The sequence below is a fragment of the Alnus glutinosa genome, chromosome 1 (assembly GCF_958979055.1).
Source record: "Alnus glutinosa chromosome 1, dhAlnGlut1.1, whole genome shotgun sequence".
NCBI lineage: Eukaryota > Viridiplantae > Streptophyta > Magnoliopsida > Fagales > Betulaceae > Alnus > Alnus glutinosa.
Genome location: NC_084886.1, coordinates 11,272,105 through 11,291,880, shown reverse-complemented (window position 1 = coordinate 11,291,880; position 19,776 = coordinate 11,272,105).

Genomic DNA, 19,776 nt, shown 5'->3' with positions numbered 1-19,776 from the left:
CTACAACACCTGCAAAGTCAAGAGAATATGCCTGGGGTTGGCCGGAGTTCATCCCTCCGATGGTTAAGTCAATGTCTGAGTATAAAGTATGCACAAATATAATAATATCAGTCTTGTTTTCATACCTGAGTGATAAGCGTTGAATGTTACACATTCAAGCCCTTAACTTATATATGTTAATTCCTTAGCATTGTTATTTGTTTGATTTTGTGTTGTTTTATTGTTTTCAGGTTTTAAATAAAGATGCAATTAATTCCATTAATTTTGGGTTTAAAGTACACTTTGAGAAGACCTAGAAGATATGTTTAAGCTTAACCAATCATATAGGATACCTATATGATGTGGTTAAGTTTAATCAAATCAAGTGAAAGATTAAATCGGAATTTCTCTACTAAGAGTCAAAAATCGGATTGGATTCAAATTTGGATTCTGCATATGTCTCAGTGTTTGAATCATAACTTTTGCGTCAGATATCGGATTGTAATAAAATTGGTGGCGTTGGAAAGCTAATAAAAAATTCAACAAATATGTTAGAAATAGGATTTCCCAAATTCGGACGTTTACTATATCAAAATCGCCTCGAAATAAAGGACCACAATTCTGGCCGAATTTGGAATCCTTTTTCTACTTGGATTGAAGTTTCAATCTCCTACTTGGACAAGAAGACTCAAGAGACGATTTTTCTGGAATAACAAGAGCTTCTAGGCCTCAAAACATTGAGAAAAGACACACTGCTACCTAGAGAAAATTCAGAGAAAAACTTATTGAAGGCTTGAAGAGTTGAAGAGAAGTAATCATGGCAAGAGGCCATTGCAGCAACTTCATGAGCGGCTAAAAACCTTTGTAGGGTATTGATGCAGCCCTATCCAAGCACAATGGTTTGATTGTATTTTAATTTAGAGAATTTTAGTTTATGCATGTTGGTTGTATAATTATGAGAATTGCTACAATTTGATATTGTTCTTCATCTTTTAATGCAATTGTTCTTCAATTCATAATCAATATTGGTAGAATTCTTCTCTTGTCTTAGAAAGCTTTTTACCTTTATTGAACTCAAATCATTCTTATTTTTTGTGATTATGAGAATGATGATTATACAACGGGTTTAATTGACATATGATCAAGAGGATTAGATAGGCCATGCCTAGGGAAGACGAATCGTACTACACCCTAGTTTAGTGTAATTTAGGTAGACGATTCGTGCCAACCGAAGATGGGTTATACTTTTTCATTGATTGTATGTATCCTATTAAAGACGTAGCTAATCCATGCCTAGGGAAGACGGGTCGTACCGCATCTTAGTGGTTAGGTGGACGGTCCGTGCCAACCGAAGATGGATTATACTTATGCTTTAATATGGTAATTTCTTGTTTATTTATAGCATGCATAGAATGAATTTTTCTAATTAAATATGATTAACCATTGATGTGCGGATAGCGGTGAAGTCAATACTCTACTCTTTTTCTCTCTCTTATATTTCAATTCTCTTTTACGTTTATTTTATGCACTTTAGTTAATTACAAATTCAACAATCTTTTCATTAGTTATTTTTAATCTTCATAAACTTGATAGCAATACCCCTGTAGTCCTTGAGGTTCGACACTCTCTCTATAGCCTTATCCTACAAGGATTCGTCCTATTGCGAGTGGTTATTTATTATTGATATATTTTGGTAAACAAAAGACCACATCACTGAGGTTTCAGCCTATTTATAGGATGAGTGACAAGTACCTTCATCGCCTTAGGGTTTTGTCTCTTTCTTCTCCCTTGACCTAGGAGCGCCGCCAGAATCTGATCTCAACTTGGAATTGCCCACCTTCCAAACCGAGACTCTTCCCTTAATGGTCTCAATGCGAGATTCACGGAGACAAATCCGGGATTAATGCCAATCCCATATTTTTAGGCACGGAGCGCGATTTCGAAATATTCGAAATCGCATAAACAAATTCCTGGTCAGTTGTGTTAGTCCCGAGACAATATCTTCCCTGGACTCCTGGATGCATCCTTGTTGGCTCATATCTGGTGGACCTCGGGCCCATATTTCTACATGAGGTAATGTGGGCTGAAAGGCTCATAGCTCCCAACGTGGGCCGAACCAAGTGGAATTATTCCTAACAAAGGTCATGTTGGAATTAATAAGAGATACTGGGCAGAAGGATTTTGGAGGAGGTTGGGTATTTTGAATGGAAGTGAAAGACAAATGAATTGTGGAATAAGGAATATGCTAAAAGAAATTAAATTGTTGCCTACTTGAGGAAGTTGGTGGAAGAGATCAGATCAAGTATGGCAAATGATAGTTAAGAGTTAAACGCGAGTTTTTACTTAATTTATGGTGCTAATTGTATTTTGCCCAATAATAAGCCACGCGTTAAGGTAGAGAGCCATTGCTGCGTGCAGTGGCGGAGCCACGTTAAGGCCAGCAAAGGCCGTGGCCCTTGGGATTGGTTTTTTTTAAAAAAAAAAAAAAAATATAAGAAAATTTGTTAAGTAATTTATCCACGCCCCACTGACATCTCAACAAGAGCTCCTCAAAATTGAGATCTCAACAAAATGAGAAATGATATAAATATATATCTTACACATCTCATTTTCAAATCCACCATTGGATTTATGGGACCCACATTGAGTCCTACAAATTCAATGATGGATTTGAAACTTTGTTGTATGGCGATGTGCAGGGGACGTATGCAATGGCAGAGCCACGTTAAGGTCAGCAGGGGTCGTGGCCCCTATAATTGGTTTTTAGAAAAATTATTTTATAAGAAAATTTGTTCAATAATTTATCCATGCCTCCACAAGTGGTTCCTTATTGGATTTTTTTTATTAACCACGTAAGGTAGGTATGTAGACTTGTAGTGTCAGGCTCTTTTTAGAATAAAAAGTATTGTAGGTTATAATAGATTACAAATTGAAAAAAAAAAAAAAAAAAAAAAAAAAAAAGGTTCCAAATTGAAAAGTATGAACCTCTTTCAAATTGCATCCTTATTTATTTATTTGTTTATTTATTATTATTATTATTAAAGTTTTTTCTCATGAATTTTTTTTTTTATTTTTTTTAGTGACTTCCAAATTGTAGTTGTCTTAATTTTTTATGTATAGGTTCTTCTATTAGTTATATTATAAGATTTATTATTATTATAGTTGTTTCTTTTTGTTTTAAAATTATTTGAGTTATTAAATTGTTGCACCATAAACTAGCTAGTTTGTCCGATTTGAATATATGTTTTGTAAAAAAATTGAAAAATTAAAATATGATTGAAGGTCTGATGGTCGTCTCTGCACATGTTACTCTTTAGTTCATCTTTTTTTTTTTGATTTTGATGGAGCTTCACATAGAGGGAATACTAGGTAACATTTTTAGTAGTATTTAGTTATTCTTAATTCCTTTGTAGTTGTTTTAATTCGTATTATGTTATAAAATATTTCATTTTTATTTTAGATTGTGTTTATTATATTTTTTGTGTATAGTAAAAATATAGAACATAAAGATAACAAAAAAAAAAAAAACCCGACTCTCCCAAAGATAAATTTCTAGGTTCACCACCAGCTGCGTGAATAATTCCGAAGTTGTGACTGTCGGAAGAGGGAGATGGGCATGGAAGCGACCATGGTCACGAGGTCTTCGAAGAAATCATTAATTATCATCACCGAGAGCTCGTAAGACGTTCAACTTCTATACAAATTCAGCGGCGTGTAGAATTCCTGTTATAAAAGCCATTCAAAGCCCGCAAGCACAAGCCCAAGCCTAGGGATCTACCTTTTTGCCTACACAGAGACGGCCTCAAAACGTAGGCGTACGGAGAGTTCTTTTTTTTTTTTTTTTTTTTTTTTTTTTTTAAGTAACTTATGCTATACGCTTTTTCTTTTTTCTTTTTTTAAGCTGGCTTGTATTAAGCAGAAGAAGAATACACATCAGACTCAGACGAAACAAACCCCGACACACAGGTGGGGAAAGAGTCTAACCACACACGGTTTTGAGGGAGAGAAATCGCATATTTGGCTAAGGTGTGGGCAACCTTGTTCCCTTCACGTTTAACATGAATAAAAGACCAGCAATCAAATCTTCTTAAGAGGACACGAATTTTGCCTATCAAATTGCCGAGGTGACCTGCATCTTCATTAACCCGATTAAGCTCTTAGACGACCTCCAACGCGTCTCCCTCTAGAATCACAGACCGAAGCCCCAGAAACAAGCCAAATTCAGTACAAAGACGAGCACCAAAGGCCTCCGCCATAGAAGAGTCCGAAATATACCGTTGGGAGGAACACATAGCTGCGATAACCTTCCCTTCAAAGTCTCGGGCCACAACTCCCACCCCTATCAATCTCTGTTTCTTGTCCAGAGCAGCATCCCAATTCAACTTGGAAAAACCTTGAGGAGGTTTTCTCCGCTGGATAGGTAGAGAGGGAGGCTGAAATTGAGTGTTCATCGACAGAAGGCCAGAAGCTTCCCTAAAATCCGAAAGGGCCTCTGAAGCCCCTTTTATCAAGCACCCGTGGGGAGTGAAAACTCCGTCAAAAACATACCTGTTCCGCCTAAACCAGACCCGCTGAGCAACCATAGCAAAAAATTCCAGATCCTCAAGAGACAGTCTAGCGTATAAAAGCCCGAACAAAGTAAAAAAATCAGAGTCTCCCGTGGCACATTTTTGGATACGGGCCGAACAAACAGACCACACCGCTTTAGCCGCTTCACAGAGCCAAATAGCATGGGTGCTGGATTCAAACTCAATGCCACACAGCGGACAGATAGGGTTCTCGACAATTTTTCTCTTCCAAAGTTTTCCTTTAGTGGGAAGAATGTCATTGCAAGCCCGCCAGAGAAACAATTGAACAGTCCTAGGGATCTTCAATTGCCAAATCAGCTTCCAGCTTGACCTGGTGCTGGGAGTGACCGAGGTACAGCCCTTCTGCCGATCCAAAAGCTCCAGATCAAGATTGTATGCGCTCCGGACCGAGAACAACCCGTTCTTTGTTCCTGCCCAAACCAACCTGTCCTTCATCAGCCAGGGACTGATCAGGATATTGCAAATCTGCTCCACCGTTTCTGCAGGGAAGATTTGCTCCAGCAGAGGTATGTTCCACCAGTTGGTCTCAAAATTGATCAAATCACTTACTCTCGCTTCTGGACTAATATTCTGAATATTTACTTGGATCATGTGGGTTTGAGTTGAAGGAATCCATTTGTCTTCTCTGATTTTAATATTTGAACCATCCCCAATCTTCCACAAAAGGCCTTCTTTTAATAACGGTTTTGCTTCCCAAATACTTCTCCAAGCATAAGAAGGCCTAGAACCCAGGAGAGAGCCCAAAAAATCCCCAGAAGGATAATATTTTTCCTGAAAATTTTTTTCAACTAAGGATCCAGGGAACTTGGTTAGTCTCCACCCCTGCTTCGCGAGAAGAGCATTATTGAAGCTTGTTAGGTCCCGATAACCTAGACCCCCACTCAGTTTGTTTCTCCCTAAACCACTCCAAGACATCCAGGCTATTTTCGAATCATTCCCTTGGTGCCCCCACCAGAATTTCCCCATCATTGTGTTTATATCCCGACACAGCTTTTTGGGGAGCCGAAAAATACTCATGGTGTATGTAGGAATAGCCTGAATGACGGATTTGAGCAGAATTTCCTTTCCGGCATGAGACAGGAACTTCTCCTTCCAACCATTAATGCGCTTCCATATCCTCTCCTTTATACCATTAAAAGTAGAAATTCTGGATCTTCCAATAGGGGCTGGAAGACCAAGATATTTCTCATATTGAGTAGTAGGACAAACATCCATGCCTTGAAGGATCGATTGTCGGTCAACCTCTCGGGTATTTCGACTAAAAAAGATAGCAGTTTTCTCCCTGTTGACCTGCTGCCCCGAGGCTGCCTCGTATATACCAAGAATGGTTTGGATATGAGACCACTCCTTAAGGTTTGCCCAAGAGAAGAGAAGGCTATCATCGGCAAAGAAGAGGTGATGAATTCTGGTTCCCCCACGGGAAAGAGGGACACCTGAAATGAGACCTTCCTTAGAAGAGTGCTGCAGCAATGAGCTTAGAACTTCCGCACATAGAATAAAGAGGTAGGGAGAGAGAGGATCTCCTTGGCGAAGGCCTCGAGAGGGAGTTATAAGGCCATGTGGCTGCCCATTTATAAGAATTGAGTAAGTAACAGTCCGGATGCAAGACATGAGGAGGGAGATCCACCGGTTCGCAAATCCAATCTTACGAAGCACACCCTCCACAAAATCCCATTCAATCCTGTCGTAGGCTTTACTCATATCGAGTTTCATAGCCATAAAACCTTCCTTACCCTTTAACCAAGTGTCCATGGTGTGAAGAGTTTCGAAAGCCACTAGAATATTGTCTGTGATAAGTCTCCTAGAAATAAAAGCACTTTCTTCCGGGGAGATGATATGAGGTAGCACCTGCTTAAGACGGTTCGCCAACATTTTAGAGATAATTTTGTATAACACGTTACATAAACTAATCGGCCTGAACTCATTCACCCTTGAAGGAGAGTTCACCTTAGGGATAAGACAAATATAAGTTGCATTTATCTCGGTTTCAACCAGCCTCCCATTAAGAACCTCCAGAACTGCCCTAGTGATATCCGGGCCAACCAATCCCCAAGAATTTTGAAAGAAACCGGCTGAAAAGCCATCCGAACCCGGGGATTTAAGGGGGTGCATTTGAAAAAGAGCATTCTTAACCTCATCCCCTGTAAAGGGCCGAAGGAGAATCTGATTCATATCATCAGAAACTCGACATTCTAGATAGTTAAGGCATTCTTCAATTCCAACAGGGCATTGGGAGGAAAATAAGTGAGAATAGAAATCAACAAATATTTTACTTACCTCCTTTCTCCTCCTCCAGACCCGACCTTCAGCATCAGTAACACTACTGATGGAGTTCAGTTTCCTCCTCTGATTCGCCCATGAGTGAAAGAACTGAGTGTTTTTGTCCCCTGCCAAGTACTAGTGTTGTTTGGCCCGTTGCTTCTAATTAACCTTTTCATTGACAAAAAAAGAAAAGGGAATAATCCCATTTTAGGAAATCAAACAATTTTGTTTTTACATGTATATTAACATAATAGCATAATATTATAAGCCTTTTCTTTTATCTTTTTTCTCTGCTGATTATTATTTGATATGTAAACAATTCGAGTTTTCCCTTTGATTTGTTTTACAGACCACACTTGCATAGACTGTTTGTGATACTTGTTGATGGATGGATCCAGTAATCATCCAAAGTTCCGTTTGTTTATTTTGGTTATGTACTCATGGTGGGAGAGAAACGGCGGAGCAATGTAGAACTAGTTGGCTTTAAGATCATAGGAGGCTTTTTACATGTGATCTACTAGTCATAATGGTTTTGATATTGTTTTATTTTGTAATCACTGTAGTCAATATACAAAACTAACAGAAAACTGTGTATGGTAAGAGCACTCACATCGGATCATGTATTTCTCACTTTTGGCTAATTTAGATAAGCAAAACAGAAAAAACACACTCCATCGGCTTCTCTAAACCAACGCTAGAATGGAGTTGCCATTCATTTGTGAACGTGGTGTTGCACTGCTCACGGATCTAAAGCTTATTTTATTGTTCTTTCTTTCTCCGCGTCTCTCTCTCTCTCTCTCTCTCTCTCTCTCTCTCTCTCTCTCTCTCTCTCTCTCTCTCTCTCTCTCATACTTTTCTCCTTCTTCTTTTTTTTCCTTTTCCTTCTCCGTGTCTTTCTCTCTCTCATATAGCGTTGCTTTCACTGGGAACCTATATCTGGGCAAGGTAGAGGATGGGTTTGGGGTTGGGGTTTTGATTTTCTCAGCCCAGTACCGGCGGAGAGACTTGTTCGGTGGTTCTGGTTCGGTTGATCTCGGTGCTGTTCGGTGGTCCTGGGCTGTCGGCATACTCTGGGTTCTGTTTCGGTGGGTCCGGTTCGGCGACTCTGTGGGGTGGTTCTGGTTCCGGTTGGTGCGATTCTGGTTTGACAGCTCGGATTGGTGGCAGCTCAAATGTTGTTCCGGTTGGTGTGGTTTTGGTTCGGGGCTCGAATGTTCTGGGTCCTGGTCCTGTTCAGTGAATTTTGTGGCTAGGGGTGGGTGTCGGTTCGGTAGGCGGTTAAGTCGGTTAATTCGGTCGGTTAACCGACTTTTGTCGGAATGTAGTTGGTGAATTTATTTCGGTTAAGTCGGTTAAGCGGTTAATAGGCGGTCGGTTAAGTCGGTAAGGCGGTTAATAGGCGGTCGGTTAAGTCGGTTAAATCGGTTAACATTCGATTAAAATGGGTAATGAAACGACGTCGTTTTGATTTTTTTAAAGGAAAAAAAATGATCATACGTTTCATTCTTACTAAAACGACGTCGTTTCGTTTTATGTCGGTTCGGTTAATCGGTCGGAATAGAATTCGGTTCGGTTCGGTTTGGTTGCCGCTTAAAAGGCGGTTCGGTTCGGTTCGGCTGCCGATCCAGCTTTCGGAATAAAATTTTATACCGACTACCGAACCGAAATTAGTCGGTTAAAGTCAGTAGGCGGTCGATGTCGGTTCGGTTCGGTTCGGTAAGCGGTCGGTAGGCGGTAGGCGGATAATTTGCCCACCCCTATTTGTGGCTTTGAACAGATTCTTCAAGTAGAAGTTTCTAGGTGCAGTGTGTTGTTTTTGGCAGGGTGATCGGTTTTATTTGGTGTTTTTGGTAAAGATTTGATTAAAATTAAAATCGATTATTTTAATAAAGTAGAGGAGAAGTTTAGATAAGCCGGTGGAGGAAGGTGTTGAAAAGTGGTTAGCTAAATAACAAAAGTGAGTTTTCATTAGTTATTTTAAATAAAATTTTACACAAGCTGATGGTCATGCTCTAAGAGTTTACAACAAAAGCTGAATTGCATAATGGTAGATTGAGATGGTTAAGACTTAAGATGGGCAAGTTGTCTGGAGTGTAGTTGAACTTAGTTAAGACTTGGGAGTTTCAAAGTTGGTGATGCTGAAATCTGCCCGCCTGCGAAGTCCAAGACGAAGAACACGTGAAATTCCTGCAATAAGAGAAGAGTTAGCACGAAGGCTCGCCAGGAGGATGCCTCCGAAGCCTAAGTCAGTCGAGTGAGCCCACACAATAGGCAAGGAACTCTAGAATTAGAAAGAATGATTTATCTATTATTAAGAGATGGGCAATGATACATGCACTACAAGTGCACAACTTCAATGCACATTGAGGGGGTTCATATGTGTGAGTCCTACACCAATGTGCCTTGGAGTTGTATACTTGTAGTGCACTTAATTGTTGTAATTTTAGCATTTTCCACCAAGAGATATATTGATCTGGAGCTCCCCTTTTCTCTGCATGGCCTTGCCAGGTGTCATCTTCTGATTGAGTCGTACGTGACTTGCCCATAACATTTGATTTGGCCACCAGTTCTGGTAAGGCATGCTCCTAGTACTCCTTTTGGATGACGGGCATGGCTCAGGTGATATTAAATGCCACGTGTTACTGTGCTTGGCGGAGTATGGCACCCTCTCTCCAGTTTCAACATGGTTCTTCTTGAAATCCCTCGATAGAGTTGGATTTGGAGTTTGACTCAAGTATGGGAGCTGATATGGTGTTGAAAATTATTTCATGAAAATTATCTCTAATTTAAATATATGGAAATTGAATTTTTAAATTTTCCGCCTCTATTTCTTTTTGTTACTCTTTGTCCCACATTGAAAAGTTTATGAGTATTTTTTGTGCTTTATAAGCATTTATCAAGCTATTATATTAGAGAAGATTTTGAGTATACATATGCTAGTTGCGTTTCACACTGGTCGTCGCACTCGTGTCGCTTTGACGTTTTAGACACATTTAGCACTTAGCACGTTCGCATTGTCACACACGAGATTTTTTGTGCTTTATAAGCATTTATTAAGCTCTTATATTAGAGAAGATTTTGAGTATACATGTGCTAGTTGTGCTAGTTGCGTTTTGCACTGGTCGTCGCACGCACGCGTGTTGATGAGTGTCAAATATTGCATATGTAGACCCCTTAATTTGCATTTACTAAACCTTTAGTTTTGTTATTTTCTAATGTTTTTTGTTAGTTTTGGTATTTTAGTATTTTGCAGGTCATTGAGAGAAAACAATAGCTTTAAGGTGAAAGAAATCACACTTTGAGAAGACCTAGAGGATGTGGGTATGTTCAACCAAATCAAGGAAATGACTAAATCGGAATTTCTCTAATCGGAGTCAAAATCGGATTAGAATTCAGATTCTGCACGTCATAATATTTTGACCATAACTTTCAACTCAAATATCCGATTAAGGTGAATCAAGTGGCGTTGGAAAGCTAACTCAATTTTATACAAATAATTGTGAAATATGATTTTCCTAATTCGGACGTCTGCTATGCCAAAAGTGTCCCGCAATAAAAGGCCGCAAATCTGGACGGATTTAGAGTCCTTTTCCTTCTTGGATTAAGTTTTGAGTTTCCTACTCAAACTAAGAGACTAACCTCCGATTTTTCTAGGAATTCTAGGGCTTCTAGGATTTGTTTTCTCCCTATAAATAGACCTCTAAGGCTCAAGAAAAAAGGAGAGAAGCTAGGGACCAAAATATTCTTTTCTTTTTAGTTTAGCTTTTCTTTAGTTTAGGTTTTATTTTCAATAGTCATGTGTAGCTAGTTTTTCAACTAAGGTTGAGGATGAAGCCTCACTATTGAAGAGCAACAATATTTTCATGTAAGTTTATACTGTCCGATTTTATTTGGTTTAATTTTTCCTATGTTTTACTTCTTTTCAATGTGTGGAATGATTCTTGGATATCTTTTGTGATTCAAGGATACATTTGATGATTTGAGATAATTTCACATAATTGATTGCTTGGGTTTTTATTTATCAAAACATTGGATATTCATTGTGTTTCGTTCTACGGATACATTTGATGATTTGGTTAAAACCGGATATCTTTTGTGATTTGTGCAAAGAACGGATTCATTGAATGATTTAATGATTTTTTGAAGCATAGTAAAGCATACATAAGATTTGTATGGTGAGAACTTCGGATGTGTATTGATGAACATGATAATATGTTGCTATGATTTGGTGGGTGTGGATTCCAAAACCTTAGTATCTTTTCTTTTGTTTTATTTTATTTATGTTTTTTCTTTCTTTTATTTATTAAAATCAAACTTTTTTTGGAACTAGGTTAAGATTCAATTAGTTTAGAAACAAAATTGTTCTTCAAAAACACAATTCCCTGTGGGATCGACCTCGCACTTGCAAAACCTTTTATTGTAAACGATTCGTGCACTTGCGAGTACAATTAAAATTCACATCACGTGTCGTTTTGATGCTTTAGACGCACTTAGCACGTTCGCATCATCACATACGAGATTATTAATTACGTATGTATTTTTTTTTTATGTGTACAACTATTTTTCTAACAGTAATATTTTTGAATATTTAACTGTTTTTCTAAACTGTCAGAAACTATATTTTCTAACTGTTTTTTCAACAGCCAGTAACTTTGTTTACAACAGTTAGAAACTATATTAAAACTACAGTAAACTGATTCTGAGTTTTAGATAAAAACTATATTCTCCAGCATAGTTTCAAAATCTTTTTTCTTCTATTCTTTTTCATCTTTTCTACTGTTACAGAATTTTTGAATTCAGAGTAGTGTTCAGATATTGCGATCTGCATACTACATTTGGGCAGTATTGTATCCCGAGAACAAAATTATTGTATTCCCTTTTGCAAAACTTATTATTTAAATAGGATGCAATATTTATCTAAGAGACAGATTTATATTCACCTTATTGTCCAGTATTGTTTCTATACAATTTTTTATTTTTTTTTACTTTCTTCAATTTTCTATAATTCCACGTCTTTATATTTCCAACATATTGTGCTTCTCTGGTGCACCTATCCCTTCGCAGCCACGTGGGTATCTTTACGGGGCCTATTCTTGAAAGTATCATGTCTTTCCATTTGTGGTTTCTTAGTACGTAGACATAAAAAATATATGTGGAATATTTAGAAAGAAATATTTTTCTAGCCCATAGGTCTGGTGCCAGTGGTAGATGCTGGGGTGGGTTTGGGGTAGGTCTTGTCTTAGTGCTTTTAGTGCAGCTTTGAGCCTGAAGGGCCTCAAGGCCATCTCTCGCTTTTTCCGTACTTCAACGTGGATTAGAATAGTTTTAAATTATTTGTTCGAAATTAAAATATTTTAAATAAATAATTATTTTATCCAGTAGATAAGTCTCATAATATTATAAATAATATTTTACAATCATTTGTTCAGATTTTTAAAAATTTAAATAAATAATTATAGACTATCGTGATCGTACCTTCTCTTTTCTTTTTTCTTTTACATTTTATTGATGATCTGTCGATTTTTTAAGGTGGTCCTCACCATCCCACACTATTTTTGGACATTATCTTTATTTCATTTTCCAAGTAACAGGTCCAGTGGAGCAATCGACGTTGAATTACAACAACTAAAGTTGATGATGAAAGAAACAGAAAATAAACGAAGAGAAAAAGAGTCGTGAGAGAAAGGGATTATTCTATGGCCGGCCATTTTCTCACTTTCCCTTTTCGGCCTTTTCTCCTTGCGCTTCTCTTTTCTGCGAAATGCCAACGAAATTGGGCCTGATAACTAGCAATGATAAGGAAATAATTAATCATTTCTATTTTCTGGGCTGTCCAAAAGTCCGTCAAAATATATATGATTCTCGTTAATTTCACGTATGTGAGTATCCACAACCATCTATCTTTTTTTTCTCTATTTTATTCTATAAATGAGTAAGAATAAGTACAACAACAGATAGTTACGGAATCCAAAATACAAATATCAAAAAGAAAATCATATCTTGACAGTGATCAAATCACAGTTTCAAATGAGATCCTTAAAGACACAGAAGATAATCAGAAATGCTATTGTTAGATTATGTTAGAATATATTATATTATGTGTGCGTATGTATTGTCACACATGAATTGCATGCGAGTAAAAAAGTCAGTAATAGTTTGATTTGGTTCTTGTTTCAGGCGACAAAGATCAAGAATAAGCTGGTACTCCCGAGAACCATCAATATATAGAGGAGTAGCGAGAAGCAAGCATATCCCAAGCACCCTGAGCATCATCAAAACTGCCAAGTAATGCCGCAATAGAAAGAATGATGGTGTTACGAAACCATGTAAGAATCTGATGATGTTTGTTGTCCCAATCAATAAGACAAGTGCAGAAAGCGTCATCAGTTTCGACAGTAACTTTAGTTAGCTTGGGATATCCCCAGTCACATAAAAACAGAGCTTGCGGCCTTTGAGAAAACTCTGCATAGATTGAGACCAAACAGTATGGTTGGTGCCATCCAATATAGCATGAATATGAGTAAGAATCTCGTTTTGTGCCATTTGGAGATGTCAAATGCAGAAATAGACCAGAAAAATGAAATCAGAACGAAAAAATAAGTAGGAAACACCTAGTCAACTAATACAGTGGTCAAAGTCAACGATCAACAGGTGCTGACGTGGCACTAAGGCTGACGTGGCATAGCAGAAGGAGAATGGTGCGTGTGATACATGCGTGGCTAGAGGCAACGCGTGAACCAGGAGGCAGAAAGCTTCTACCGGTGCATGGAGGCGTGTCCGCCATTGGATTGGGACGTTCTTGGTGGCTTTGAGCAGATATGCGGCTGATTTATCAATCTGGACAGCAATCAGAGCGATCGAACGGTTGTAGTGGCTGGTGGCAGGACGATCGAAGTGTCAGGCGGCAAAATCTTCAGATGGCTCGTGGGGGAGCATAAAGACTCCAATCGGTCTGTTCTCGGTGGCTCCACGGTCGTCTCCCAAGGTTTTGAGAGGTATATGCACCAGCTCGAAACAATGACTGGAAGAAGAATAATCGAGGAAGACAGAGTGATGAGGTATGGCTGAAGCAAAGGCGGCGCCAGAAAATTGCTGGGAAGAGGCCGAAAAAAAATAAAAATAAAAATAAAGGTGATTCAAAACCTATGCTCTAGTACTATGTTGAGAGAAAAGTTATCTATTGAATCGCATATTATATTGTACATGAGGGGCCTATATATATAGGCTAGTAATCACAAAGATACACGTCAATAATCCATGTGGTACAATACATTTGTACACATAATATAATATGTTCTAACATAATCTAACAGCTATCAACGAAGCTGGTTGTGTAGCCTATGGTGGACCTTGTAAGTATCAACAAAAGAAATCCGTTATTCCGTCTTAAGTTAACTCTTAACTAGCTTACGAGGGAGTTAGAAATATTCAAAGGTAGTTGTAAAGTGGTGGAAAAGACACCACGCGTGCAACAAGGGCGCATGGGATACACACTTGAGGAAGGGGGCCAGACTGGCCAATGGATGGTTGAGCGGCAATCGGCAATGGAGGACGAGGTGCGCGCGACTAGTAGTGGCAGAGCTAGAATATCAACTCAGGGGGCAAGATTAAAGGAGTTTTTTTAAAAAAAAAAAAAATTTCAAATATTAAAAAATATAACTAACAAAATTTATAAATAATTTAATTAATTATTGTTTAAATGTAATTTATATTTTCACGAATAAGCTATAAGCATAATAAAAATATTAATTAGTTCTCAAATCATGTATTTTTTTTTTTTTTTAAGAAAAAAACTATTTATATATATTAATTACCATAATTATTACCTTTTCAAAAATTTGTTAATTTTACTCCAATAAGCTTTTTTTTTTTTTTTTTTTTTTTTTTTGAGTTAACTCCAATAGAGTTAAAGTTGAATAACTTGTTGAAACTTCAAACCTTAATACAAATAAAAAAAAAAAATTAAAAAAAAAAACGCATAAGACAAAAAAAGAAAAGTAAAAAATGTCTCGGGCAAAAAAAACTTTGAACATTTTAAATTGAGCGGACCCACAAGCCAGTGAAGAGACAGAGTGTGATTGACTTTTTAAAAACAAAGTGTGTCATTTTTCTCTTCACGAGTTAGTATTAATGAAACTGCGCGTTTAAGAACCACTAAAATACTAAAGCTTAAACGCACCGTTTGAGTCTTCTTCTTCATGAGGAGTGTTATTTCTTATAACTCTGAAACTGAAACAAAAAAGTCTGCAGTGAAAATTTTTTGTAGGTTGAGGGGGGGGGCACTCGCCCCCCTAGCTCCGCCCCTGCGCGCGAGTAGTGAAAGTTATGGGTTTTCAAAATCTAACCTCTGATAACCTAAACAAAAGATTAGAAAAACTAAATGGGAAGAAGGAAAAAAAAAAAAAAAAAAAAAAGAAAAGAAAAGAGAGAAAGTGAGTGATGAAGAGAAAAAACATGAGGGTTTTGATGAGGAGAGCAGGGAAGAGCTTACTGAAATCTGAGAGGGGAGATATTTTTGCAGAGATAGAGAGAAAGATCAACTTCACAACCCTCCATTCATTTTTCACGTTTATATACCAAGTATATAGGATAATCTTTTGCACGATACATGTGACATATTAGAAAGAAAATGTTGTATGTTATAGCATGTTCGTAAGCAAAAAAATCTGATATTTTTAATTGCTATACTTGAGATTGTCCTATATAATTAATATGTGAGGTTATATAAATGGTTAGTTAATTGAAATTGTGTGAGGTCATACAATATGTGAAATATTTTAATTAAAATGAAAGATAAATTTTAAGTTTGAATTCAATACATTTTTGTGTCAAAAATATATTAACATAAAGCTTCGGCTCCACATAAAAGACAAAACTCTTTCTAAACAATTAGAAGTATAAAACATAGAGGAATATAACCTTTTTCAGCATATGCATCTTTCATCTTAAAATTAAAGTTAGTTCGTGACGTAATAATATCTGGTCATATCTCATATGATCGAATATAACAGTGGAAAGTTAAAAGTATAGCTGTATAGGCGACAGCGCGGCACAGATATTTGTTCACTTTTGGTCATTTCTTTTATTCCTTCTAGGATGTGTTGTACATGATACTCTATATAGTCTTCGTACATTAGTGAATTTGGACGGAAAATAAGTTAAATGCATTCCTATAACATTTTTTTTTATTTTTTTATTTTTTAAGTACAACAGAAACAAAGACTAAAACATTAAGAAACTAAAAAACAAGAAGAAATTCCTTTGTTTTAACTTGAATTATAGTTTTTGGTTTAAAACGTTTCTAGCTGAATATATATATATATATATATATATAATGTTTGATTTACATCCTTGAAAAGAATTTCGTTATTTTGTTTGGTTTGCATTAAAAATGTGGAATCATTGAATCCAAAATTTCAAACATAAAGTATAAGTGAGATGGACCGGGAGGGAAGTGTGTGACTTTGTTTTAGGCTGAGGGATCACATCTTAATAATTTTTTATTTTTAATTTTTAATTTTTAATTTTTAATTTTTAATTTTTTTATTGTTAATAATTCCAACAATAAATATAAAAATATATTTATAGAATCACGTGCTCAAACAATTTTACAATGCAATTTGAAGAATTATATTATAAAATTTCGTGAGGAGCTGATCAAGAAAACGAAAGAATGAAAAGGATAACAATTTGTACACGACAAGCAAACAAAGAAACACCTTGCTAGGACATAAAATTTGACACGTATGTTATATGTCACCCAAAGCCCAAGTTAAGAAATTGAGGAGATATTTGACACGTATTTTGTATTGGATGATAATCATAATTAATATAAAATAGAGAAATGTTTAATTTCATTTTTTTGTATTTTGTATTCATATTTATATAAAAAAATGTGTAAATTTACTATTAAATATATGAAATTACACGTAGATTCAATAGATTTAATAATACATTTATAAAAAAAAAATATGTAATACAATGACACCAAACACTTCTTTATTTTCCATAGAATAGTAACCAGGGCTCCATTTGTTTCAAGAAAATTTGGTGAACCAAAACCATTTTTAGTCGATCATAAACATCTCTCTCTCTCTCGTAAAATTATTTGTCTTTTTAGGCAAAATATTTTTTCATCCATAATTCCTCTCTTCAAATCGCCTATACCAATTGGTAAAAAGATTAGAATCTTTAGAAATTTATAATTCAGAAAACAAATTACTAGAATCAGAATCCATGACAATGACCATTGTAGTTTATTAAAAGTAAGTTTTGTTGTTATATGGTCAACTTGTAATATTAGACTCAAATTCAATTGCCACCTCAACTTTCGCAAATATATATATATATATATTAAAAAATAAAACAGAAAAAGAAAAAAGTTTGGTTTCTCAAAATCTTTTATGCATCTCTTACACATCTTTTTTTTGAAAATCATTAGAGGACGCTTTCAAAGTCTATAGCTTACAAATTAACTGTTTAAATTGAAATGAAGCAGTCCAAACTTATGGCCGATTTATAGAATATTTAGGGGTTAAGATTCTATTGGGGCTTACTCAGATCTCCAAGATCATAAAGTCTAATCGAAACAAGAATTATCATCGTGGGGTTTTCTAGCTTCTTGGTCTCTGTTAATTAAGATCTAATTAACCATTTGTTGCTAATTAATAATTAAAGTGATCGATCCATGTAATGAATTTCATATTTTGTGACGTCTCTACCCACCTATCGGTCTTTTCTCTACCGTACCTTTAAATTTCTCTGACCGTCATCTTCTCCTTATATTATTCACCACTTAATTGATTCTTACAACTTCCCATGACGTATAGCTAGTTTAAAAAAAAAAAAAAAAAAAAAAAAAAAGAGTCCAATAACTTGTTACAACCACCGACACAGGCTTGTTTTCCCCCGCTCGCACTCTCCAAAATATTCAAGTCAAACTCATGCGTATATGAAACGTACCCCACCAAAATCACCATCTTCATGATTATTGTATCTCTAGCTAGCACTATTCTATAGGAGTTTGTTTCCAGTACTGAATTCAATTGCACTCGATGTAAAAATTTGATTACACATCTTTTTTAAAAAATTTATGAATTTTTGAAAATTTACCATTAATTCGGACTACTTGATTTCAATTTAAACAGTTAATTCGTAAGTTATAGACTTTCAAAGCACCCTATGAGAGACTAATGATTTTCAAAAAAGATGCGTAAGAGATGCATAAAAAATGCAACAAGACCAAACACATCTTTTTTTCTTTTTTAAAAAATAATAATAAAAGAAGCTAGTTTTATGCTTTCTTGAATCCTAAAATCCCTCTAGGGCTTTCTTTCAAGGTATCTGTTCTGCCGGGGGTGCCTCCCCCTCCCTAGCTTCATCATTCCCCTTAGCCTTTTTAGGCTAAAGTGTTTTTTGGTCCTTCCTGGATTTTTTAGTGAAGGTTAGTCTCCCAACCACTACGGTTGTGGAGTTTTTGTCCCCCGAGTGTAAATCCGGTTGTGGGTGTTCTCCTCTTAGTCCTTTTGGACTATGGAGGCTTATTTTTCTATTTTTTAATTAGTTTATTTTGACAGGTAAGCTCGTTGGAGAAGGTGCCGGAGGGGAGTTGCTGTCCTGTACGTGTCGACGGCGGAGTTCTTGGCCGAGCTTCAACCGTTGTTTTCTTGGAGGCCAGATCTGTTTTTCCGTCGTCTTCTGTTGGACATGCGTCCTCCAACCTTGTTCGCCGTCGTTTTCTGGTGCGGCAATCGCTTCTCACGGCCGTGCAGAGACTCTGTGCGTGCCTGGGTGGTTTTATGTTTTGGGCAGCACATGATGGCCACGAACCGTTTGTTGGCTGTGTCTGGTGGCCATCGAAGGATTATGGTGAACGGCGGCTGTAGGGAGTCTTCTGGCACACGCGCCCCCTCGGGTGGCGAATCTCCTGAAATACAGTTTTTGTATTGAGTTTTCCTGTGTTGTTTGACAGTTTGCTTTGTGCTTATTAACCTAGTCATTGCTTTTAGCTAAAATGTGTGACAGACTCCCTGTTCAAGGAAAGTTTTATGTCAATACAGAGATATCATTCTGTTTGGCTAGGTTTTATTTGTAACATCATGTTTGTTATGTTCTGAGTATTAATTTTAGGCTCAGGTGGGGTACACACCTTGATGGTCAGGGGCGGAGCTACCCTTGGCCTTGGGAGGGGTTTCCCAAAAAAAAAAAAATTCTTGAAAAAAAAAAATTACAAATTTTACCCCTAATTTTTTATTTATTTATCTAGTTTTGGTCCCCAAATTTTATTTTTTCAATTTGACCCCTCCAAATCACAAATCCTGGCTCCGCTCCCGTTGATGGTGGTGTACAGAACACCTATATGGTAGTGATGTTATGTACCATTCTTTCTACTAATGAAAGATTATTCCTTGAAGAAGAAGAAGAAGAAGAAGGAGGAGGAGGAGGTTTTATGCTTTCCTATTGCCCTAGCTATCATTCCACTACTATTTAATTTTTGACCATTCACTTAAAAATAGTGACGTGTTTGAAAAACTATGATATAACATACGGCGTTTCAACACTAAAAAAGTGTTTTTTCTGGCTCTCTCTATTTGACCATTGAACTTTTTTGCCGTAGGGGCATAAAGAATTCCAGGAATTCCCAATTGTAAAGGGATTCTAATTAATCTTGAAATATTGACCCAAAATATAAGTATTATAAACAATATTTTTCTTTTAATTGGTTCATTTAGAAAAAAATATTTTGAGAACAACAAAAATTCAACAGTCACTTAAAATGATAAAAATAAATATAAAAAAGAGCAATGGTTCTGATTTTAGGATGTTTGTGGCTACTATATATCTCAAAAACAAAAAGACAAAATATTCATGAACTTTTGATATTGTCCATGATAATGAAAGCTTCTACATAATATCTGTCTTATTCACGCTACCACTTTTAATACAT